Source organism: Carassius gibelio, chromosome A23 (assembly GCF_023724105.1).
Source record: "Carassius gibelio isolate Cgi1373 ecotype wild population from Czech Republic chromosome A23, carGib1.2-hapl.c, whole genome shotgun sequence".
NCBI lineage: Eukaryota > Metazoa > Chordata > Actinopteri > Cypriniformes > Cyprinidae > Carassius > Carassius gibelio.
The window spans coordinates 7,140,061-7,165,884 of NC_068393.1; the positions used below are offsets into that span (position 1 = coordinate 7,140,061).

A 25,824-nucleotide genomic window follows, 5' to 3' on the forward strand; every position below is an offset into this window, starting at 1 on the left:
GATTCATTGTCAGCTTGAGGCCCCCCAAAGAGCAATCATGTCACAATCAGCTGAGGGTCTCATTTTGGAACCATATGTGCCATCTTCAGGTCCTCATCAGATTTGGCTGTGTCCCCCGAGGGCCCCTCACAGAGCCGGCTCTCATTTTCACTGTCACAACACCTGATGTTGCTGAGCGCAGCCTTCATTCTGCTAGCTGCAGCCCATTGTTGCAGATGTAGTGTTAAAGTAGTGTTAAATGTGTGTGTGTATGTATGTTTATGTGTGAACACAAAACTGGGAAATTGAGAAGTGAGAAGTGTTTGTTTAAGCTGTCAGCGGAGCTTTGATGTTGGCCTCTCTTAACCTGCGCTGTTGGTTTAGTCTGATGGGGAATCGCTGCGAAGTGAGAAAGTTCACAATCCGGCAGCTCACATCTGAAAGTACTTCACCCTGCATTCGACACCACTTCAGATCGAATAACTATCCTACTTCAGCAGATCACATTTATGATCTAACATAACCCAAAATGAAAATGTTTTGCTTGGATGAAGACAATAACAAGCCTTCATGTGTTTTCCAGCAGAAATGCATTGTGAAGCAGCCAAGCAAAACACACTAAGGGTGTATTCACACCTGTCTTGATTTGTTCAACTGAATCGAACTCAGGTTCGTTTCCCCCCTTGGAGCGGATCTTTTGGGAATACAGCAATCGCACTCGGGTGCGGACCAAATAAAAGCACCGAGACCCAGCAGAAGAGGTGCTTTAAATTTGTACATTACTGATCAAAATTGTGGGGTTAGTAAGATTTTTATTTTATATATATATATTTTTTTTTTTCAAAAGAAATTAACTTATTCATCAAGGACATTCTAAACTGGTAAAAAAAAAAAAAATGACAGCAAAGGCATTTATAATGTTATAAACTGTTTCTGTTTCAAACAAATGCTGTTCTTTGTAACTTTTGTTTCATTGAAGAAATAAAAAAGTGCCCTTTCCACAAAAATATGAGTCAGCAAAAAATTATTATTATTATTATTATTTTTTTACATTGGTGATAATAAATATTTAATGTGCACCAAATCAACATATTAGAATTATTTATGAAGGACCATGTGACACTGAATTGAGTGTTTAAAATTTGCTAGAATAAAAAGACAATGTAAAATAAAATTAAATCAATTGAAATAAAAAGAAATAATGAAAAAAAAAAACTTGTTATTAGTAAAAGAAATATACTGTGCATTCAATGTCATAAATGAGTCACAAATAAATAAATCCAAAACATACAGCGTGACTACATTACTCTAATTCCCAAAACAAAAACATTTTATGAGCCAGTTCCCATGAGAAATAGTTAGTGATTTGAATCAGTTTGCAGTCAACACTGTCCTCTATTAACAAAAGCAAAATTAAAACAGGAATACAGTATTCCCAGATGAATCAGAATCACACTGAGAGTGTGTGATCATGAATCGAAAGTGAAATCTGTATTTATACCAGACTCTTTCAAGCTAACAACAAAACCACTGCTTTCCAGGGCTGTGGCTGGTTAAGACACAAACCCAGTTTTACAAGAATAGATTGTGTCCCACTTGGCTCGGAAATATTGTTACAGTCAATACTGTGAAGAAAATGTCTTGTTTCTCTTGCTCACCAGATCTGAAATGAGATTTACTCCCCCGAGTGAGGTTTATGTTGTCATTGTAGTATTTTCCTCGGTGCCAGATGTTGGACTGACCATCTGATCTACTCTAGAGGTTGATTTGTCAGTCTGGCTTGACTTGTTTGGGATGAGCCATGACTGTTATCAGCTCATTAGAAGACACGCAGGACACTGAACAACATCCTCATGTGTGTGCCGTCATATGACCCAACATGACTAATGCACAATTTTTATTTAAAAGGTCTGGAAAATGTACTAGGAAACAATACTCATTTCCAATTGGTTATGGATAGAAGTTAGTTATTAGACATACACATACAACAAGCTGCCTGGTTATACTTTTTAACAGCCTACTTTGAGTTCTGTAAATTACATGCAGCTTCTAAGAATAGAACACTCAGAGTGTAGCACATGTAGAGATTGAAATGTGGCACGTTTCTGTAAGCTGTGTAGGAGCTCTGTTATGTAAAGTCCTTCTGATATCTTGTTCCCAGGTGTGTGTGTGTGTGTGTGTGTGTGTGTGTGTTGCCATGGAAACTGAGTGAGTCTGAATATCTCTGTTTCAAATAATCTTTCTTTCGTCTTCTTCTGTCGGCTCAGCACATTAGTGTAATAAGGAGAATGCAGTGGATGATGGGTATGAGGATTATTGAGCATGAAACTGCTCACATTTTGACACAGGTGTTGCTAAGGGGTTAATAGTGTGGGTTTGGGGACGTTGGTATATGTGGTTGCTAGTGCGAGATGAGTTAAAGTTTAGTTCATGAAAAATAAAAATGATCAAAAATACAGTAAAAACTGTGATATTGGAATATTTGTGAAATATTTAAATATATTTCAAATAAAGATTATATTTTTATATATTTCTAAATGTAATTTATTCCTGTGATCAAAGCTGAATTTTTAGCATCATTACTCCAGTCTTCAGTGTCACATGATCCTTCAGAAATCATTCTGATATACTGATTTGATGCGAAAGAAACATTTATTATCAATGTTGAAAGCAGTTGTTCTTTAAAGTGGTTGATTTTATTCACATTTTTTTGTGGAGACTGTGTTACTTATTTGCACGGTTCTTCGATTACTAGAAAGTTCAAAAGAGCAGCATTTATTTTAAAGGAATTATTATTATTGTATTTTTTTTTTTACTTGTTCAATTTAATGTGTATTAAATGTATTTATTTATTTATTTATTTATTTATCAAAACTCCCAAAGCAATACCCAGCGGTCTTACAGATTCAGCATCTTGTGCTTTGTGATACAGAGTTGTTGTTTTTTATGTGAAGTAAATGTCACATGTCTGTATCATACAAAGAGAGACTTCTATTCATTTCCCTTGGTTATTATTAGATCCTAAAATTGACATCCATTTGAGCAAGTTATGCACAAAACAGCAGTTTGATTATTCTATTTGCAATGTAATTAGGCCCTCCAAAATATGCAGGGGGTAGATTGCCATCTAACACATACCTCTAAGTCCCAGTGTGTGTGTGTAGAATCACTTTTTCAAATGTCATAAAGAAAGCTCTGTGTTCCAGAACATAGAGACACTCCCTACTTAGACACCATTTTAAGGGACAAACATCCTGTTCCATCAGCTAGGTAACGTAATTATGTTGCCTTCTAATATACACAATTTTGTTTCAAAACTAATGGACGTCTTTGTGGGTTTCCTTCTTAGAGAAGGCAATTTCTGAATGCATTAGTTAAAAACCTGGTGGTGGACAGAAATGTTGATTCCAAATATAAAAATTCTGAAAAGTCCTGCTTGAAAATAGTGAAATATACTTTAAAGTGGTTGATTTTACCCAGCTTTTCAAGGAGAAGGGAATCCCAGAATGCATTAGTTAAAAACGTATTCGATGGTGAAACAAGTTGAGAGAAATGGTCATTTAAATGCAAATAAGTATTTTTCATCCAATTCAGAAAAGTCGTGCATGAAAACAATGAAATACCTTTCAGAATTATAGTTTCTAACAGCAGCTTCAGTGATGTGATGACTTTACGAATTACAGCTTTGGAGACTTAATGGTTCCCCATTCAAAGAAATAGGAGATGTACCTGCATGACTGAAATTTGTTTCAAAGATGGCCGAAAAGGGCCTTAGTTGTGTGGTGGGCCGACTGTGGTGTGTTCCAAACCAGTCGTGTATGAAGTTCGCTTTCAGCATGCAGCTCTCCAGGTTTTGGAGCAGAGCAGAGGGGTGTCACAGAGAGATTTGGTGTTGTTTATAGTGGGTTCCTGTTACTCAATAGCCTCATAGTTGCCTGGAACGACAATGTCCCCCATACTCTGGACAGGGGTCATAACTCTGCCACCCATAAAGCCCTATACAGGCTCCAGTATATGTGTGCATGACAAAGGACTGCACACATAAGCGCTCCTCTCGAAGACCCGGGAGTTCATGCTAAACTAACTCCAGAACCCTGACGTTTGGGGGGACATAAAGATGCCAAATTTGCAAGTCTGCTCACCGCACTTCCAGTCAAACGTTTCGAAATACTCCTCAAAACATGGGGTGTTCAGGCAGATAAAAACTAATATTGCTGCCGCCCATGATTGAGGCATGTGTGAAGTGTCGTGGGGGGACGTGTTTTAGATTCAGCAGGGGGTCCCTCGTCTGATGAAGGCCAGGGAAATCTGGCGCCACCGTGTGCAGCTCTCGCCTGTTGCTATAGCAACACCGACCCACAAAACCATCGTCAGAGCCATGCGCTGGTATTGAACTAGACAAAGACAGCTCGTAGGAGAGAGTGTGTGGGAGTGTGTGTGTGTATTTAGGTCAGTGGTTATAAGTGGGAACCGCCATTGTTGTGACAAACATACCAAAAGCCCTCGTTTCAATTAGCTCTAATTTTGATGTGACACGAACACTGTTCGCTGTTTAATTAATAGATCAAAACATTCTGAATTAGATTTGACAATGTAAAACATAAGAAGTTAGTCTTTTTCAGGAATGTTTTATTGCCCTTTGAGAAATGAACTGTACTCTAATGGAATCAGATGATAATAGCGATTATAATAATGATGCAGCAAAAAAAGTATTTAATATAAACAGTTACTAAAGCCTTATCCGGGCCGTATTTGATTGCAATCCAATCTAAATGTTTGACTGTGTATTGCAGCTGTTCAGATCTGATTTGTGTGTCCCTTTGCGTTTTTCTCATTTTGAATATCTGCATTGGTAATGACGTTGCGTTGGAATGCCTACACTAATAATAATAATAATAATAATAATAATAGCAAAACAGTTTGCAATACAGATGTAGTCTTATAACATGATGCCGTCATGCTGAATCATATAACTCCTTATGAGGCAATGGCAGAAATGTAGAAAACCTTGAATGCATGGATTTATCCAATGCTGCCATCTCTGCTGCTCTAAAAATTCAGAGGTGTGTAGACCAGCTGTTTACATTTGACACGGTGCGAGAAAGTAACATCTGAAACAGATTTACAGAAATGTGTTCTGCGTAGGATTTCAAACCACACATGAATGTACATAGCTGGAAGCGGATTTGTTAAAAAAATCTTCTTTTTGGATTCCAATTGGACTTGGGCCGCCAGTCTGAACAAGGCTTAAGTGAATTTGCGTTATGCTAAAAGGACAAATTAAAAGACGTTTCTGCTTACCTTCACCTCTGTGGCAGACGATTTAAATTATGCATATGCGCAGAACTGACAGCTCTGATTTTTCCAGTCAAACAAATGTTATGATTTCTACCGAATGGGTCGGCCGTACATGTTGAGTGCCGACCTCATTTCAGTATTGAATGGATGTTTTATTTCCAACCTAATACTGTTCCAATTAGCCGATCGAATAGTGAATGTTTTATTTCAACATAGAAGCTGAATCAACGTCTGCTTGCTTCATTGGGGTTTAATTAGCAAATTCATATAGTATTTACAAATACATATATAAATTTGCTTAAAACTTGAACTATGGTTTAGGTTTATGGTGATGTCGCGGTGTAGACATGGTGTTAATGTGACTGCGCCTTTAAGGGCCATTCATAAAAGGATGATGACTGTAACAATGCAGTTTTAATAAATGGCTTACATTCTATGAGAATAGAGATAACAATAACAACACAGAGGAACAAAATACTGGAATGTAGAGTTTTACATTTAAATGAATGTTCAAGGTCTTGTTATATTCAATATTTGGTTCATGAGGTTTAGTATTGAATGTATTGTTGTGAAAAGCAGATAGAGTCTTATGTATGTGTGTGTGTGTGTGTGTGTGTGTGTGTGTGTGTGTGTGTGTGTGTCCAAATTAGAGGGCCAATTTACTGAAATATATATATAAGTTTTTTTTTATTTATTTTTTTTTTATTTTTTTTTTTATTTACTCATTCCAAAGCCATGTGACTTACTTTCTTCTGTGAAACACAAAAAGAGATGTTTCGAAGAATGTTCAGGCTGTTTTTGTTGTTGTTGTTGTTGTTTTTCATACAGCAAAAGTGGATAATGGTTTTCTCAATGTATCAATAATTTAGGATGGTCAAAGCATGTCCCTCCCCCCAGGATCAAATAAGTAACTGATACCCACAGGAGGAGGAAACTCTTTAAGAGCCTCATTAGCCATGAGGCTGCCAGCTCACAACCTCATGCTAACTACTTGCACAATATCAGTAATGCTAAATGATTTATGACACCACATGCTGATCAAAATGGCCCGGGAGATCTGAGCATGTGCAACGGCCCGCCTTCAGCTAGATCACATTCAATAAAGCCTTTTTTTGTCATTCTGTTCATTAACATAAAGGAAATCACGTTGATTGTAACCGCAGGTGAGGATAGAGCCAGGTGAAACTGAACAGGGCTTGGCTGGAAACTTGTCAGATTGCAGAAAAATCACTGCAATGAGGGAGGTAAAAATACCCCACGGTCCCCGCAGCAGGCTCATCCATCATGGCTGAAGTTTTAGGGCGTAATTGAGAGATTTGGTTGCTGTAAGGAGGATGACTAATACATTTTAGGATGAGACACAGAATGGCTCTCTCTGTTTCTTTCCCCTCTCTTTGCCCTTTTCCTTTTCTCTGTCAGACGGTTCAACAGTAGCCCCTCAGGTTCATCATTTATATTTTACGTCATGTGTAAAACATACCACACACACTGTTGTCTTTGTAGTGTCTTTATGCAAGTCTATGAGGATGAAAAGAAGGCCCGAGCAGTTTCAAGAATTGGTTTCTTATCAGTTTGCGAGTTGGAATTTGAATTCAACAGAAGCAATCAACTGTAGTAGTAAAATAACTAAAAAAAACAGATCCAAAACTAAAAGCTAGAACTTTATAAATACTACCTATACACATTTTTAAAATAAAGAAATTAGATATAAAAGTCAAATGCATACAACAAATTTTAAAAACTTAACATTTAAATGGAAAAACAAAAAAGAAAGCTAAAAACAATTATTAATATTAAAGAACAAAAGGTATCAGAGGATAATAATTATTCTAATGTGACACTAAGCCAAACACCGAAAAATATCATTTAAAGCTACTCAGTTCAGATTCAGGAATTGAAGTGATGGCATTCTTTAAACTTGCATGACTTTAAAAAAGAAAAGAAAAGTGGGAATATGTGCTCTGTTTAACTGTGAAATCTGCATAATGAGAGCGGATAAGGTCATCAGGTGAAATTAATAATTATGAGGTTATTACAGTACATGCAACAGATTATATGAAGCTTTAAAATATAGCTGTCAGGTCATGATGAAAAACATTCTGATTGGTTGATTCTCATTTATTATGCATATTAGAAACTCAAAACCGCTTCATTTTTGACTGTGAAGTACACTCAGATTAAAGATATTGGCCTAGATGTGCTGTATTAAAGGACATGCTAGCTGGCATTGTGCTGTGTAGCCCCGCCCCCGGTGAAATACGATTGGTCCTAACTCTTGCACCACACACATAATCTGATTCATTGTAACTGTGTCATTCCATACAGCATTTTTACTTTTAGTTCGGAAAGACAAACAACTTGTCACTGGACACTTATCTAGTTCAGGATATTAATATTTTCTTCAGCATTATATACCAGATGTCACACGGTGAAACCTTCTTCAGCCAACCACATATTTCTGGCATATTACTTGTCAAGACATGATCCTAAATTTCCTGTTTCCTGCACCTGTTTCCTGTTTCATGTAGTCACCAGAAAGTCTTTTACCTCCATGAACACATAGAGACAGTCACAGTCAGCCATAGCTCATTCAGGACGTCCTGTGCAGCAGGTAGAAACCCAAGATCCCTGTGGGGTCAAAAGGTCACAGTGCAGAGGGCCCGTGAGTTGTCGTAGTAACCTGAATCGGTCATTATTAGTCAGTTAGGGGGTCTCTGATCCGTCAGGAGACCCAGGGAGAAGAGAAGGTTGTAAAAAAGAAAAGATAGGGCTGAAAAGGAAAGTAAATATGCGTCAGAGACCCCCCAGTTAACTCAACACTCTGAATCATCATTCATTCTACATGCAGCTTTGAAACTCCACAGAGACCGAAGCCCCTTTCCGCTGTGACTGGCATTATACACTAGTGTCAAATGAATCATCTTGACTCACCAGGTCCGCTTGAATCACAGAAATACTGGAATTACTGTCATGAGCAAGTGTTAGTCAACGCTAAACATTCGTCTAAACTAGCGAACTCTTCATTCAGCTTAACCTCTGTTCTGGAGATCTGTCTGTGCCTGTTAGCTTTAAATGTGTTTCTGTATCATTATAGTAAAGTTAGGAATTAGGATGTCTATTTTTATATGCATAATTAAAATTGTGTTTTCTGTTCTTTTCTGTTTTTAGTACATCGTTGTTAAGTAAATGTACCGTTAAGTTCAGATAAAAATCTGCAGTCCTTAAAGCACCCCGAATACAAACTCAACTGTTATTGGCCAGATGATCAACCATTCCCATGTGCATCTCTGCGTGATGTCTTTCCAGTGACAGTTTGCCTGTCCACATTAAAAGCCATGAGAACAATCATAAACTAGAAACATTAACAGGGAGAGGAAAAAACAAGTTTTATTTTTGTATTTATATATATATATATATTTTTTTTTACACGGTGGTGATTTCGTATGATGTGATTTGTTGTCGTATGATGTGGCCCTTAAACGTAACCGTCAGTGTGGCATACGCAGATTGTATAAAAAAAAAAAACTTAATAATATAACAATTAGAATTGCTTCCTTAGCAACTAACTGAAACAACACAAGGTTGCTGAAGTACTAAAATGACTAAAACTGAAATAAAAAAGCTAAATAGAAATAAAAATGAGGAAAAAACAAATACGAATATGCAAAAAATATATTAAAATAGTATTTAAAATATACAAATAAATGCTAATTCATAGCATAGTCTATATATAATTACATTTAATGAAATAAATACATATGTTTCATTATATATATTTTTCATCAAGATAAATAAGTCAGTTTTGTGTTGTCTAAGGCAACTCTACGTAATACATTAGTATTTCAAATGGATCTGTCTTACTGGAAATCAATCCAGACAATGAAACACAATGACAGCGTGAACGTGAATGTTTTGAAAGTACTGAGGCGGGACATTGAGTCACAACTGGGAAAGATGGAGGCAAACATCAGCTGATGGATAAGGAGAGAAAGACTGCATCCAGCCGTTTGTGTTGGTGTTGCAGGGTGGATCAGATGAACTCCACAGACTCCCCAGAGCTCCAGGAATCACCGTGCATTCATGATTACACATCATGTGTGTGTTTGTGTTTTCTGTGTGGCTGCTCTTATTCACACATTTCAAGGAAAACTTCAGTGTGCAAGTTCATTTAGCAGGAGATCTGGTTTAGGCCCAAACATTTTAGCAATGTTGTTGTGGTGGTGGTGATGTGGAGGCTGATTTTCCATGTGAGCAATATCAGCGTTAGCTCTAGCTCGAAACCAGACAAGAATATTCAGAAAACTATGGCTGCGAGTCTTTTTTGAGTTTTGTAATAGTGCTGTGGAAGTGGATAAAAAAATGCCTTTCATTGTGGTTATATTAATAATGAGGTCAGAGCCCAGTCAAAGGCTTCATAAAGGTCAGGCTTTTATAACTTGCCTCCTGCTCCCTCTACAGGACAACATCTGTCAATGCACATGGCGCATTGTCTCTCATAGTATGTATGTATATAATAATAATAATAATAATAATAATAATAATAATAATAATAATAATAATAATAATAATAAATTAATAACGAATATTTTATAGTAGTAATTTATAATAACAATAAAATAGAATATGTAATTATAATAATTTATAGAAGAATTTATATATTTTTTTGTATTTTTAATATTTATAATATTTTATAACAAGATCAATCATTACATTATAATGTTCAAGTATTATGTTTTTTTTTTGTGGAAGAAATATATTATTATAGAAAACATTTATAGTATTTGTGTTTATTGTATTGCAACAGCAACAATAATAATATTGTAATTTAATACAATTATCTTAACTTCATTGTAGAATGTGTGTGTTTGTGTGTAACAATGTTACAATAGTATATATAATATATATACACACACACACATTCACATACATACAGGTTGTTTTTGTTGCTGTATCATTTGTTGATTTAAAGAAAAAAATACAGTTAAACACAAATCAGGGCTTTGTTTAATTACTTAATAGTTTGTACTGATTAATTTATAGCTTAGTTGAACTAAATGATGTTTACATCAAATTACTGAGCATTATAGATACTTTGACTTGATAAACAGCCCCCCAGAACACCAAAAAAACACTTAACACCATGCTAAAAACCACAACATAAAGGTTTCAACAAGCAAGCAGCATTTTCATGTTCTTCAGAGGTTCGGCTGTCACTGACTTCATCTGGCGATTTATGCTTTTCATTCTTTTTTTGGAATCGCCTTCGCTCGTAAATGACATTTGAATCTCTGCTGTGTTTCAACATGTTTCCAGTCCGGAGGTTAATGGAGGTCTGCCGATGGCGTTCTGATGTTGTTCGCTGGTGATTTTGGTTGTAATGTGCCATTGTCAGAGTTCATTTAGTGAGTGGGAGCAGAGAGCTGTGGGGGGTAATTGAGGTTGTTAGTAAAGAGGCGTAACCGTGATGAATCATTAGGTCCTGTGCTATCTTTCAGACACTGAGCTCATTCTAACAGCTGGACTCAGTCAAGCTTTCCCTGACTCAATGATCAGACCTATGCTGCTAATGTAAAGCAGCACGCACCGGTGTGTGTGTGTGTGTGACTTCAGCTGATTTTCCAGCAGTGATCTGCAGTCCCTCATCTGGGAGAGTTTGACTCCAGAATATTAATAAAACACCACAGCATGCAGACACTTGATTATTAATGGATGAAACCAGATACAAACCTGTACGTGGATGCATGGTATGCATACTGATTTACTTATTGTGAACAATAAAGGCAAGACACTAGAGGTGAACAGAGTAGAAACATTCAGTGAAATGCAGAAACAATAGGATAAACTAATATACCACCAGATTTTGCCAGTTGATTAATCAAAGTACATTAAGACAGTTGTTTTATATTACAAGTTTTGTGTTATGCATACATTTCCAGAACAGAAAACAGTTTTTTTTTTTTTTTTAACAGAGGGTTTTATTTTTTATTTATTTATTTATTTTAGTATTATTTATAGCATTACAGGCCAGTAACAGTTCTGTTGTTATAAGGCCTGTGGTGTGCTCACATTTCACAGAGGTAAAGCTGAAGGTAGTTCTGTGGGTGAGAAAGCTTATCTCCTCTCTCCCACGCCATCCCCAATCACAACAGAATGGACACAGGTCCCCGGGGCACTGGAAAGGGCACACATTTTCCATGGCAACAACTGTCCTGCAGACACAGGACAAGAGCACACTAATTCAGCACTAAACGCTGTGGGATCAGCAGGGTAGCAGGAGAATAGCTTCATTGTTGTCATCAAAGTGATCAGAAGCTTGGAGAGCTTTTGTCTGTCGCGTGCCCTCTTTGGCCAGCGCTCTTTACCCCAGTGGAGCTAGAGGAAAATACACATGGGACAAACAAGTCTGTGCTTTAAATTTCAGTGATGTACTTATCAAACACGTGTATAAGTATATGCCACAATAATGTTTATTTGACTGGAAAAAAGACTTCCAATTCCAAAAACAATCAAGCACACAAAAATGTGTTAGAAATAGTGTATTTTATTATAATTGTAAAAGACAATCATATTATATTATTTCATGATTCAGTAGCCTATATACACAGCCATTAACACATAAATGTACAGTATTTACTATTACTTCTAAACCGTTTAATGCTGAATAAAACTCTGAATGGTAGCATATATAATAACTTTTTTTTAATTAAGTGAAGTGAATGAATTATATGATTTATACGGTAAATCTTATATTTTATTTTTTTTATTTTTTATTTTTTAAAATAGTAAATTACTTTCTTTTTCTCACAAATAGAATTGCCTTTGTTTTTATTCGGCCGGTCTCAGACGGTCTTTGTGTACCTGCCCAGGGGTCTCCGCTGCTTTGCTCGTGTCACCGTGAAATCAATTCTCTTTCCTGTCATCATGATGTTGTGTTCAAGTGGAAGGGAAATCACTTTGAAACCCATGAAATTTTAATGGACATTTTTAGGACTGCCTCTGGAGAGGAAAAATAGCAGAGAGCAGGAATCATGGGTTAATGTTGTTCAGTTCATTGATGATAGTTAAAGTGCCATGCGATGCACAGATGCATTTTCACCGGTAAGGACAGGCCTTTGTTCAGATATCACATCTGATATATCATCAAAATATAATTAAATACATTTTAGTTGGGGTAATTTTGTTGTAATGCACAGCTTAGGATAACAAAGTATTAATTAATACATTTATTTATTAATTATCAATAGTTTCTCACATTTTTACGGTCATTAATTTTCCTCTGAAGATAGGAAAGCTAATTAATTCTCCAATTAACCCACGTCACTGCATCTGAAAATGCAATAAAGGAAAGTTTGATCTTCCTCCCGTCTGCTGCGCTAATGCTGAAGAATCTGTCATCACGATGTAGGTATTCCAGCAAAGTTGTACCTTATTATTTGCAAAAATCCTACATTAGTCATTTTGTCACTTGTCGTGGAAAAACAAAGATTCTTTTAAACCGACGTCGCACACCAAACCCAACACTTTTTTCCCTCTTTATTCCTGCTTTTCCTGCCACCTCGGAAGCCGCAGCAAATATCCGGGCTTGGTTTTCCAGACTAAAACTCCTCATGCTGTGAATGCTTTTGTCATTAGTGGCTTGAGAATGCCCTGATGGTGCTCGAGCTCAGTGGAGCATCTCTGTTCAAATAAACCGTCTAAACCAAAAGCACTATGTGGATTTCTTGCTCAACCCCACCAAGAAACTCGAAGGGGATTTGCTCCTTTAAGGATACAGATATACAGGCAAGGTCTTTAAATGAGGCGACCTTCTGTTCTCAGAGGCCATGTACATTTAGTGTGCATTAGAGGCTGGAGATCTGGATTAAGGAGTCATGCTGTGGATGTTTTTGGTGCAAAACATGCTTCTATGTCAGTGGCTCTTAACCAGGAGACCGGGGCCCACTAGGGGCCCTCAGCAAACGTTAAACTCTTTCCTCATCACTCAAGAGCGAGTTGCAGGTGTGTTTGCAGCTGTACTAATTCTAAGTATAAGCAATAGTAGCATTAAAACTTGCCTTAGTAAATGCCAGTAATGAATCATACGTTTCCAAAACCATTGTCTAGACAGTGTAAGGAAAAACAATTCCGTTTTCTCTTTGATTGTGCCATGTCGACTGGCTTGAGAAATAGTAAATCGCTGGTGTGGGAGTGACAGATGAGAGTGTGAAGAGACGGAGGAAGAGGAGAGGTGGCGATGAGCAGACAAACAAAGCTCTTATCTGTGTTGAGGAGTTGACCCGTGAGCCGTCTGCCTCTGGCTGGTGTTCAGACTCAGCTGACATGTCATAATATTATATCAGTGCCATCTGCTTCCACCTCTCTTTCTCCTGCGCTCTCTTTTCGGTTGGTTTCAATCAGCCCTTTTCTGTACTACGATAATGATTGTACAGAGCAGTGCTGCTATGTCACACATACTCCCATTGTGCCACTCACACAATTGCTTTGTCCCAAAACATAGTGAGCTGTTTACTGCGTTTTCACATCATAGTCATTTCAGGTACAATAATTAGGCGAGTCTGTCCTCCAACAAAAAACGACCATATAGGTCGTTTGTGCAAGCACCTTATTACGACCGATAGTTACGTTTTAAAGTTCAGCACCCTCTAGCGGGTGTAAAAATAATAACAGTATTGTGTTGCGTCTGTCGTCATGAAATGACGTATAACGTCATTACCAATCAAAACGCACGTTTATTTAAATGCAATGTTTGGGCGTTTTACACCGATCTCACAGTATTTCCTACATATTTTACTAGGTGGCTTATTCTTTCGAATGACCACATCTGACCCCACCCTAAACCTACCCCTCACAGAAATCATGCTAAATTATGATTTATTGAGCATATACTTTTTCGTGCACGTACGTTCCCTGGGATCGAACCCACGATGCTGCCTATTCAGTTAGTGAAAGTCGGTTTTGTTTTGTCCCCTACTTTCCACTTTGCATTGAGTACTTCAGTAATGTTCATGCTCTTTATGAAATCTAGTGGCTTCATCTCCTACAGCCCTTCAAGTGAAATAATTGCATTTTCTTTGTCTCATTCTCCGATTAGTTTTTCCCGTCCTCTCCCAGAGCGTTTTGCTGTGCTGGCATGCTGCTGATGCAGCGCTGTTGACCTCTCATTATGCCCTGAGGCACGACTCCTCTGACATCTCTCCCACGATCTCAGGTGAATTCTGGAAAGGAGTCGAGTGACCCTTACAAACCCACCACTCCTACTCATGGGCTGAAAGTCATCTCTCAGCAAAGGCTTGTGGGAGGCCGATGCTACAGTACATGTGGATGAAGCTTGACAACCCCCCTTTGTTCAGAACATGTCCTGACTTGTGAGACATGGGGATTGAGGGATGGAAATTCTGTCATTAGCCAAGAATGCTGTCAATCATTTATGCTCCCATAGAGATTTTTTTTTTTTTAATTTGGGACAGACTTTTGGGGAGAAAAAATTGTGACAGGTTCTTCAATGGGATTTGGTTTTCCTCCTAAAGAAATTGACCTTCGGGGAAATGTGAAAGTCAAGAAAAATCCCAAATGGAAAAGAACAGCAGAGCTCAGGCACTACTATATTATTACCGTCTGCTTGGTCTATCAGCAGCTGTGTTTAAATGACTCTAAAGCGTGCTTCTCTCTGTCCGTACTATACTGCGGCTATTGCATCATCATGCTGCTTTATTCATTACCCAGAAGACTTTTTCTCCAGCATCATCATTATGGGCTCCTCAAGGTTGCCATGTTAAGCACCACTGATTCCCTCTCCATTCGCCCAATCTCAGATGCTCAGGTTGTTCCACAGCTATAGCTATAGACACAAAAATAAAGCCAATATTAAAGCAAGAGGTAAAACAGGAATAAATACATTTTGTGTGCTGTAATGTCTAGTTTCTCTGCAATTATACATCTGCCTGGAACGAATAAATACAGGACTTTGCAGTTTTATGTTAAATGAATCCAAATTACCCACCTGATGGTACATTATGGTAAGCAACACAATCACTTCAAAATGTAAGTATGTATTTACTCTCAAATTAAGTAAAATCAAAATATGCATTGATCGATGTATGAATACACAGGCTACATCATATATGGTGACAAAAACCTCAATCATCAACTGATATCAAACTTCATTGAATATTCAATGTCACATGACAAAATGACAAGTTTTTCCAGCCCAGAACCACTTCAATGGCGACACAAAACTGTTCCAGATTTGGCACCAGCTCTTGCACTAGGCATGACTCCTTGTTGAAGTAAAAAGGTGTATGAGTTTGCCTGCCTGATTCCATGAGACACCCTCCTTCTGGGACTGTGCAAATCTTGCCTGAAATCTCCCCCGATTATTCCCTCCCAATCTTTCCCCTCATCCTGTGCTCCTTTTTCTAAGTTTGTGAAATAAATGTGCATGTATTTTGGGACTGAATGATCTGGAAGGTCTCTAATCCCCTCTCAGCTCATCAAAGGAGTGTGTTCTGAATAGATGGGGTCAAGAGTGATTAGAGAAGCTGGCACAACTGAATGTCCTGAAAGATGGTGGTTAAGTGGGGCTGGGGGTTAGTCTGCAAATCTCTCGACATGCCAATGTGATCTTAATGTGAGACCAAATTGCTTTGGAGTACTAGACACAATGGTGATGATGTGAAAAACCAAGAAGGAAGTTAATAAAGTGACTTGGCCTCTGTCTTGGCCCAATTTGAGATGGACGGCCATTCATTTAAATGCTCTGACCTTTGCAATCAAAACAAACTCTTCCTAAGTGGAAAAAGACAGGAGTTTTCAACCTTAGTGCTAGTGCTACATTTCCTTCCATGTGCTTAAAATCCATATGTATGTAGGACAAGGGTTGTCAATGGAATGAAAATGATTAATTGTTGTTCGTACAGAAATCGTTTTGACCTCAGCTGTGCTCTCTTTGGGGAAGACATCTGTTAGACTTGAGATTTAGGCTATGAAATAAACTAACCGTCTGTGAATTCTTCAGCTGAACTGGAACTGCACACTTTATGTATCTCTAACTTCAACTCTACCTTACTGGACTCAGTGGAGAAACCCAATCTATCAGCCCCTGTCACTCTTCAACTTAACAGTTTGCACAGGAGAATTTCACTACTCTTTAAAAATATGAAGAGGCCAAAGTGGGGCAGAATGGCCACATGTTCAACTGAAGTTTCCAAGGCTGTAACAACATCAAAAGGATTTAGTCTCAGTCAACTGGTCCCACTCAGACCCACTTCTCTGGTCCGAGCTCTGTGGGTGGGCCGGGGGAATAATTGGGCGGAGGGGCCATGCAAAACAATATTGAGCAAGGGAGAGTGGGAGTGATATCGGAGAGGAAGTCCTTCAAGGTTTGCGGATGTGTTTTTCCAGAGTTTGAATTAAGTGCCATGGCAGTGTGAGGCAGTTAAAGGAATACTTTATCCAGACATGTAAATTGTCATCATTTACTCACCTTCATGTTGTTTTCCTCATTCATTTTTGTGTGTACAACACTAGAGGAGATATTTTGTAGTGTGTTCACATTGTTGCTTTCTATACAGTGAAAGCAGACAGTGCCTAGCAATACTCCATGCAACTGAACAGATTGAAATGTATGCATTGGCCGCTGGCAAAAAAATCACGAAACTTGCCCCATGTTTGAGTTTTCCAGAAAGATCTGAGAATGAATTCACACAAAAAAATACACAATCCAGGATTTCACACTTGCAGGGTTTAAACAATAAGATCTAAAGGGGTCTGAAATGCATATGCAAACCAGAGGTTCCCCTCCCTCCTGCTGGGGCTTTCTGATGGTCCCTGTAAGCCATCATGCATCATTCCCTCTCTGTCCTTTCAATCCATCTGTTACAGAGAGACTCACATTTGCCCTTTTTTAAAATACCTTGTGGGAGAGCCACTTAGTCACATCAGCTCCCCTTACACTTATAAAAGGACTAAATGGGATGAAAAATGGCAGACAAAGCAGAACAGCCACCAGCTGAAGTGCAGCGGCTCCTGGTAAAGCTAGTGGTGTGTTCTGGAGTAGCCCTGGATTTGGCTTGTCTGCCTGACCACAGTATAGACAGTTAGCACATAGGACTTTTTCTGTTCATGAGGGAAATTCTACTGTCATTTACAATGGAAAGTTGGGAATTAGGGTGAAATAGCTTCTTGTTAAATTTATTCTTCAAAATTTCCTTTCCATCGTTGTGGAATAAGTTCAGCTGTCCTCCATCTCCAAAATCCGAGCCAGCTTTGATATTGTGTCATCTTTCTATTGTAAAACAACTTAATGAGACTTTATTTCATACACGGACAGAAGCTTGGCGTTTTCGGCTGTCTGGACCATAGCATCAATGCAAGTTTCCTCATAGAAGTTGCATGCTTTGCTTAATGTATTTTACGACTTGAGCAAATACCAATGATTCCACCTCCTACAGTCATTCCTTTATACTGTTGCTAATAGGCATGCCATATCAAGATGTACTGTATCTTAATTCTTACCAGAAGGCATAATGCTCCTTTTGCTGCTGATGAAATTAAACAGACACTATTAAGCTCCTTTCACACTGCGATTCCGGCAAATACATGGGTAAAGTGTTCTTGCAATTGTTCCAGGGTCGCTAGATTTTGCACTTTCACACAGAACCCATAAAGATCCCGTAACGACACGTGACATCAGTTTGTGACGTGTAATGTACAAGTCGAAAACGCTGGGCACGTTATACTTTCACTTAAGCTAGTGAACGATCTCAATGTCAGCGCGGAAAGTGAGGTACAAACTGATCTCTGCTTCATTACGGTTTGCACATATTTTTTTGTCACGAACGTTGATGTTCCTTCAAAACAGCACGATAACGTGCATCATCACTTCGACACAGCATTAGATCTGGCTTTTGTTCACATAGTGCTCGTCCCGGGACTGAACCTGGCAATGTTACTAGGTCCCCGACCCGGGTTCAGTGCCGGAATCAATCCTGGGACGTGTTTGCTTTCACACAGAAGGCGACCCGGCAATGTTCCGGCAATTTGCTGGGTCCAACGTGCAGTGTGAAAGGGGCTTTAGTGATCTGTCTAATGAAAGGTTTAAAGGCCACATTATGAAGTGGAGGAAGTGAGCTTTAAGCATATGTGGACATTGGTTGTGGTCTTGAGTCATGGGCCACGCTAGAGGACCCAGAGGATCCAAAAAAAACATTGACTGTTAATGATACACACGTAATGTAGATGTGGAAACTCGGGTTCTTGAGCCCATTATTCTGAGACTGTACAGATCTCATGGGAGGATAGACACAGATATGCAGGGGCCACATTTTTCAATGTACTTTATCAGTACAAAAGTGGGCAAGTTTGCTCAGGGTGGAGTTATGGGCTGAATGGTTAGGATTTTTCAAATGATGAACTTCCATTTGAGGTGTTCCAGAGAAGTCCAGGATTTGGGGTGTATCTAGGGAAACGTGTTAATAAAATATAGTCTGTTCTTCATCAGGCAGCACTCCTACAATGGATCTCATTGTGCACTGTGGAGGGTAGACTGGCAGCAGAGAAATGTAAGCTCACACAGTAAAAGTAAATGTGTATGGGTGGCAGTTTTTCCATTGATCCGCAAAATCACACACGGGATCTATCAGTCCACTCGTAAACACTCAAGTTTACTTTACCCTATCTTGATCATCCTTTCAGGTCTATATGACAGAGTAATGCATTGCTCCTTAAGTCTTTCAAACTCTAATGTTGCCAAAGGGATCAGCTCCTGAAAGAAAGGACTGAATAAGACAGGGAGTGTTGGTCTATGAGTTCTAGATAAGGTGGATGAGGGCTCACAGGTCTGCTTAGTTGCAGTTACAGTTTCCCAGGGAAATCAAAGTCTCAAATCGGTGTCCAGCCATTATGTTGCGGAAGGAGTAGTAACAATGACTACAGTTACCAAAGTCACCCACTAGGACTGCTTAGTGTACAGATTCTGGGAGAAGTAGTGGGTATGAAAAGACTGTTAGAGGTGAGAGGTATGCTACTACTGAACTTCAGACACCTTTCAAAGGCATGCTGTTGAAACAAATGTTGTATTTTGCATCAAATTCTTCATGACCCGAGAAACAAAGTCATGCTTGCCCTTGCAGACCTTTCTGCCATGATCAATTCTGTTTTGGGTGCCTGCAGTTTGTTACCATATGGTTTTGCTGCCATGTAGTTCCTAGGTTGTTCTGGCTGTTGTTTAGCATTTTGCTAAGATGGTTTATGCGGTGGCTAGATGGTTCCTATGTGGTTGTTTACTGGTCAAACGAGCACACATACAGTATAAGTTGTTGGTGATATTGGGTTCCTTCTTCAATGTAACTATGGAGTTTTTGCTCATTCTGTTGCCTGAAAACCAGCAACACTAGTCTGATTTCCTAGTAATATAAAAACATACTTTTCCACAAACAGCACAGTTTGAGGTATCGTTCATGTCCAAGTGTGTTGGACAACGTGTGCGTCAGTTTAATACTTATCAGGGACATGTTGAAATCTCTAATGCCAAATATGAGCAATAGTTAGTCATTGTGATGTTTTTCCCTTAAGCGTTTCAGAGTCAAAATTACCCACTTCACCTCAAAGTACAGTCTTTGGTGCCAAGTAACATACTGGTACATTTACATACTGGTGTTTATTGGAATTGCACAACTTCATCAGTTACTCGGGTCAGCCATAATTGCTAAAACCAGACACACTGTTCTCCACAAACGTTTACTGGGTGCAATAAAACCGCAACGGCTTGCTTACAGCAGTGCTGGATATTCTGGCTCAATGCTCTGACCACAGCCCCACATCTCAGAGTGAGATCAGAGAGGCAGGGGAGGGAAATCATTCATTATACAGGACTCTTTGCTTATTAGTGTCTCTTTTGTTTCTTGCCCTTTCTCCCTGTCATCTCCTGGTGCCAGGCAACACTGCAGGCAAGAGACTGGCACACCTGCAGTTGCTGTCTTTGTGCATGCTTCCAAAGGACCAATCAAGCATGTCTGTCACATCCTTAAAAGACACACACACACACACACACACACACACACACACACACACACACATACCTGGCTAGGTGATAAACAGCATCAGGGCCACCAGTGATGTGTTGACTGCTTGATGCTTGGGATGTGTGTATGTGTGTGTGAAGACCCTCTTTGTCTCTTTCTCTCTGGCCTGTCCTCTGTTCTTAAAGGTTTATTCATGCTATTGTCTCACTGGTTCCAACAGAGTCTTGGTTTTCTTCAAGCAGATTGTTCATTTAGAAAAACAGTCTATTCACTGTATAAAAGAGTGTCTTTTCACTGTGTAGTTTGTCCATATTCAGAGAAATGTGCCCCTCTCTACTGTTATCGTCACAGTGATAAAAATAAAAACATTTTCTCTTTAAAGCTAAGCCTGCTGATGTAATTTTGACAGTTTGAAGTATTCAGATTGTTGGCAGGACATGGCAGCTGAAGTGAGTTTGCCTGGAGCTTGCCCTGATTTATAACGAAAGAGTCACGCTTAGTATCAGAACGTGATGATTTGATTGGAACAATTCTAATCATAAGGTCTTTTGCTCAATCATTAAATTATTTTTTCATAAATATCCATTACATTGTCATTTGAACTGTCCTTTGTCTTGTGAAGTAGAAGCCTGAATTGTTCTTGCTTGTGTCTGATTTGACTGAAAGCCTTGTGCATTGTGGATTGAGTTATCACATTACATTTTCTTGAGAAGTAGCGCAGCTTGAAATTGCACATTGTTAGTATGTGAAGTGACATTCAGCCAAGTATGGTGACCCATACTCAGAATTTGTGCTCTGCATTTAACCCATCCGAAATGCACACACACAGAGCAGTGAACACACACACACACACACACTGTGAGCACACACCCGGAGCAGTGGGCAGCCATTTATGCTGCGGCGCCCGGGGAGCAGTTGGGGGTTCGATGCCTTGCTCAAGGACACCTAAGTCGTGGTATTGAAGGTGAAGAGAGAACTGTACATGCAGTCCCCCCACCCACAATTCCATCCGGCCCGAGACTAGAACTCACAACCCTTCGATTGGGAGTCCAACCCTCCAACCCTCTAACCATTAGGCCACGACTTCCTTCATTTTTGTACTTCCTCTAATTCATTTGGTCACATTTTATTCCATAGTACTATAGTAATACAGTAAATAAGTATATGTTCATACAGTGCATTAAAATAAGTAATGTTGTAATAAAATAGACACGCAAGCTGTGTAAAGCCATTACCGAGCACTGTGAAAAGTGATGACATGTAATTGTTTTCCTAATTCAGTTTATTCAGTCATACTGTATCAGCTGATTCAAATTAGTCAAATTAGATTTGTTTCAGTCATATCGGTTGATTACGTGAAATTTAGTTAATTCAGTCACATTAAATGCATTCAATGCAGTCCTATTAAATGTGGGGTTTTTTTCTGACTTTGGCCAGGGCATTTGTTTCCATGTAAATCAAATTTGTACAGTGAAATCTCTAAAGACATGAAGGATGCTTAACACAGCAATGCTATCTGACATTAGTGGTTTAATGATTGAGTCAGTCTGAGTGAGAGACTCTGAAGAGAAAAAGACAAGAGAAGGGAAGGGGGTGGACATTTGGGGGTGTTTCCTTTCCTTTCCTCTCCTCCTCCTCCTCTCTCTCTCTGTCTCTCTCTCTCTCAATGTGAGCCCATAGCTCTGCACAGAGAGCCGCTTCTCATTCAATCCTCAAAAGAGCTTGAGAAGCGACCGCTGGATGTTACACTGTATGTAGTATGTGAGCCGGAACAAAGCGCAGTGAGACATAATGAGCGGGCGGGTTCTGAACGGGAAAACGCTGCAGCTTCAGGGTCAGAGAGCAGGACGGACAATACACTATCATCTCTCAAGGTAACGCCAGACTACTTCTGAATCGCAACGCAACGTTATTCCTGATTCTTAATGCATAAAGACCGCTGAGAGTTCAGCTGTCAGTGCACTTCAAACTGATTTAAAGATTTGCATCCTATAGCACTATAATAAATAGTCCTAATACGACCCTAAATAAACATTCACTGTAAGTATAATTGTGTGTTAAATAATTTTGATTTAGCCCAATTTGTTAGCTTATATAGCTCTCGCGTGATGCTTTGATGAATGATCTTTGCTTTTACGCGCGTACTGTGTGAGAGACATTGATGTGTGTGTGTCCGTGAGTTGTGTTGAAGTGTTGAGTGTGTGAATAGTTGCGTGTCACCGCTGGTCTGTGAGTGTCGCAGGCAGAGGCGTTGAATGAGAATGGATGGAGGTGTGTGTCGGTGCATTGTGGAGGGGGTAACAGGCGGAGATCGCGCGCGTCAGGAGGAAGTATTGTCCTATTGTCTGATGACTGTTTGTGGAGTGCCCGAAGCGCAGGTTTACTCGCTGATGGGGACGTGCAGTGTGCTTGTTTCACTGTGTTTCGGTATATACAGTAGGATGGGACGTGGGCTGAATTCCTATCTGACCTACATAAGAGGATGCGAGTGGGGTGCTGTGAGCCCATGCTCCACATTTACATTAACTATATAGTGGCCATGTGAGCTGTCTATCTGGACAGCATTTTAGGGCGTCATAGATGCGTTCTGACGTTCTTTTTGAATTCTGATTAAAAAGGGGGGCGTGTCCGCTGTCGTATAACTAGTAGAGCATATCTCTTTGACAAAGGGAATAATTAATAGGCCAGTAACTAGCGGTGGATTGATGGACATTTCGATAAATCATAGATGTACTGAACATTTATTATTCTACTGTACATCTGCTCTGTAGGTAAGACCTAATGTATGGATTGTCACAATGGAACCTGCTTAAGAACAGCCTTTTATATAATAAAACAAAAAAATAAAAGTTAATTACAATTACAATGGTTTGACATTTTGGTATGTTATCTGTCATGATTCATAATTGTTTTACTGTTTACATATATAAAATAGCAATTCATGTGTGTTTGTAATATATATGTTTGCAAAATACATACAATATTTATTCTTTGAAAATAATATTTTAGCGCGCACACATACATATTGAAATGAATTTGACACTTATTTAAATATATAAAATATTATTTTAAAGTATAATTGCAGTTAATTAAATTACAAGATTTGAAAACAGGTCACTTCTTCTCAGACTTCTGTTAATCAGCCAATCCAATTTCTGATCAGCTCAAAATTGTCCTGACAGATATGTTTTGGTCTGACACAATGTCCTTAATTCCTGCTGTTCAGTCAGACATCTCAGACCGCTAAATAAATTAATAAATAATAAAATAATAATAAAAATAATCAATCAATAAATAAATATGACATTTCTGACCCCCTCTCCACCCCCTGATTAAAACCCTTCCGTCAGGATACAGCTATCACCCCTGTTAGCTGCACTGATCATCTGTGGAGCTCTTAACTAACTTAAATCTGACCTCTTCCCATGATACTAACAGACGGTGCCCCCTCTTTCCCTGCTGTCCTTATTGATTTTGACCTTGAAATGCGCAGCCCCGTTTTTGCTCTTTCTGGATGGCTGACCCTTTAAATCGACCCCTTTTGTAAAGTCATTAGGAACAAAGAGATCAAGCTGTGACTGCTCTGCATGTTTACCCATTCACTCAGTTCACAGGTTTGTTTTGTGTCTTTGACAAAGACCAGTTTCTCAACTGTCGGCCTTATTAGTTATATCATAAGTGAGTCTCTCTAAATCTGGCAGGTTCGACCTCTTTATCTGTTTGTTTAATTTGTTGGGCGGTTTAAAATCAAACAACAGTACTGCCAGAAGGAGATATACTGTCAGGCAGCTGGCAGAGTGTGTCATTTATAAGGGATAGGAGTTATTGGTTCTGTAATGACTAGTTATTTTTGTGCTATGCAAAGTGCCAGTGTGTTATGCCAGTGAAAAGAGATTAGTTGCTCTATAAGTCGCTCTCTGGGAGGTTTGCTTGGTTTGGACCTGTCAGTCTTTGCCTGAGAAGTCGAGCCAAACCTGTTTGATACAAACTGGCTTTGTTAGTGCTGGATCTGAGCCATTTAACCATGTTTAAATCAGGCCCTATTCTTGAGCAGTTGAGTTTTACTGTTATGGATGAGCTTCCTGCAGTGTAGCTACAGGGGGTGGGAGAGGAAGTTAAACTCCATTAAAGCAAATACATTTACTAGGAAGCTTTTGTCTGATCATCTCCAACATCAGGATGAGAACAGCGCCTGCTATATCCTGTTTGGCATATTGCTCTGACAGTCTTTTGCGAAAAGATCCGATCATTTATGGTACGTCATAAAATCTTACATTTGGGCATATTTTGGGGTTTTGATCGGATTATTTTTGAACAGTTTGTCATTTTGATATGACATCTGATTACAGAGGATTTGTTTGTTTTGCCTCTAAAATACATACAGAATAAAAATACATAAAATACATAAAAAACATCTCACACAGTAAATGGTGCTAAAGTCATATATATATATATATATATATATATATATATATATATATATATATATATATATATATATATATATATATATATATATGTATATATGTGCAACTAGTACCGTGTGTGTCGTTTTCATTCATTTTGGATCAAAGAATAAGGAATTTGGCAAATTTTAAATCACGGGACTCTAATAACCTAATGTGACACATTCAACTGATTTTTACTATTCCTAAGTCAGCAGTCAGTTTTTAGACCATTGCTGCTCGTAATTCTTGTTGACCTCAGCAGCAGCACTGCTTCCTCGTGTCTCTGCGGCCGTGACAAGGTACAGGAGGATTAGTTGGTGAATCCGTGCCCGTGTATTGTTATGGTGGAGCGCGTGCAGTTGGTCTTCAGCAGCTGGAAGGAGAAGGAGGAGTAAGAGGCCACGCTGGGTTTAAGAGTGGCCACAGCTGCTATGAGTTAGGCCGGGGTCTGGGAGGAGCGCGCTTCATTCACTCTACCTCTCCGTCCTCCCCTTTACCAGTCCTCCTCTTTCAAACCAAAACATTTCCCTTAGCTTCTTGGATTCAAACAGGAGTGTGTCCGTTAAATCAGTCGACAGCACTGGAGTGGAGCAATGGGAAGCTTGGTCTTCAGGCACACGTGCTTGTCATGGAGCTCATTGTTTAAGATGTCCTAGATTCCTTCAGGTTGTGTTCTAACACTAAAAGTGGAATAAAATACTGAAAGTAAGGACAAATCATTGTACTTGCAGTGGTGCCATGGAATAACCATTTTTGGTTCCCCAAAGTACCTCTCAGTGAACATTTCTTAAAATAACTTTTGTTTTCTTAGTGCGAAGAACATTTGAACTATCTGAAGAGCCTTTTTCCACTGTACAGAACATATTCTGGAATGGAAGGGTTCCATGGATGTGAAAAATTCTTCATGGAACCATTGATGCCAGTAAATAACATTTATTTTTAAGAGCGTTCATTTTTACAATTTCAATGTTGGGTCCATTTTGGATGTTACATTTGCTATTGTGGAAATATTAGGCATTTTTGCCTCTCTGCTGTGCCAACATGGCATTAGCATTGGCTATATAGATTGACCACCAATA

The 25,824-nt window shown here is 38.9% G+C and overlaps 1 protein-coding gene across 4 annotated transcripts in view; it reads left to right on the forward strand.

The window, feature by feature from the left end:
• The window catches only part of LOC127944615 (neuron navigator 1), a 111,505-nt gene that overhangs the window by 48,067 nt on the left and 37,614 nt on the right, over window positions 1-25,824 (forward strand). The window lies entirely within an intron of this gene.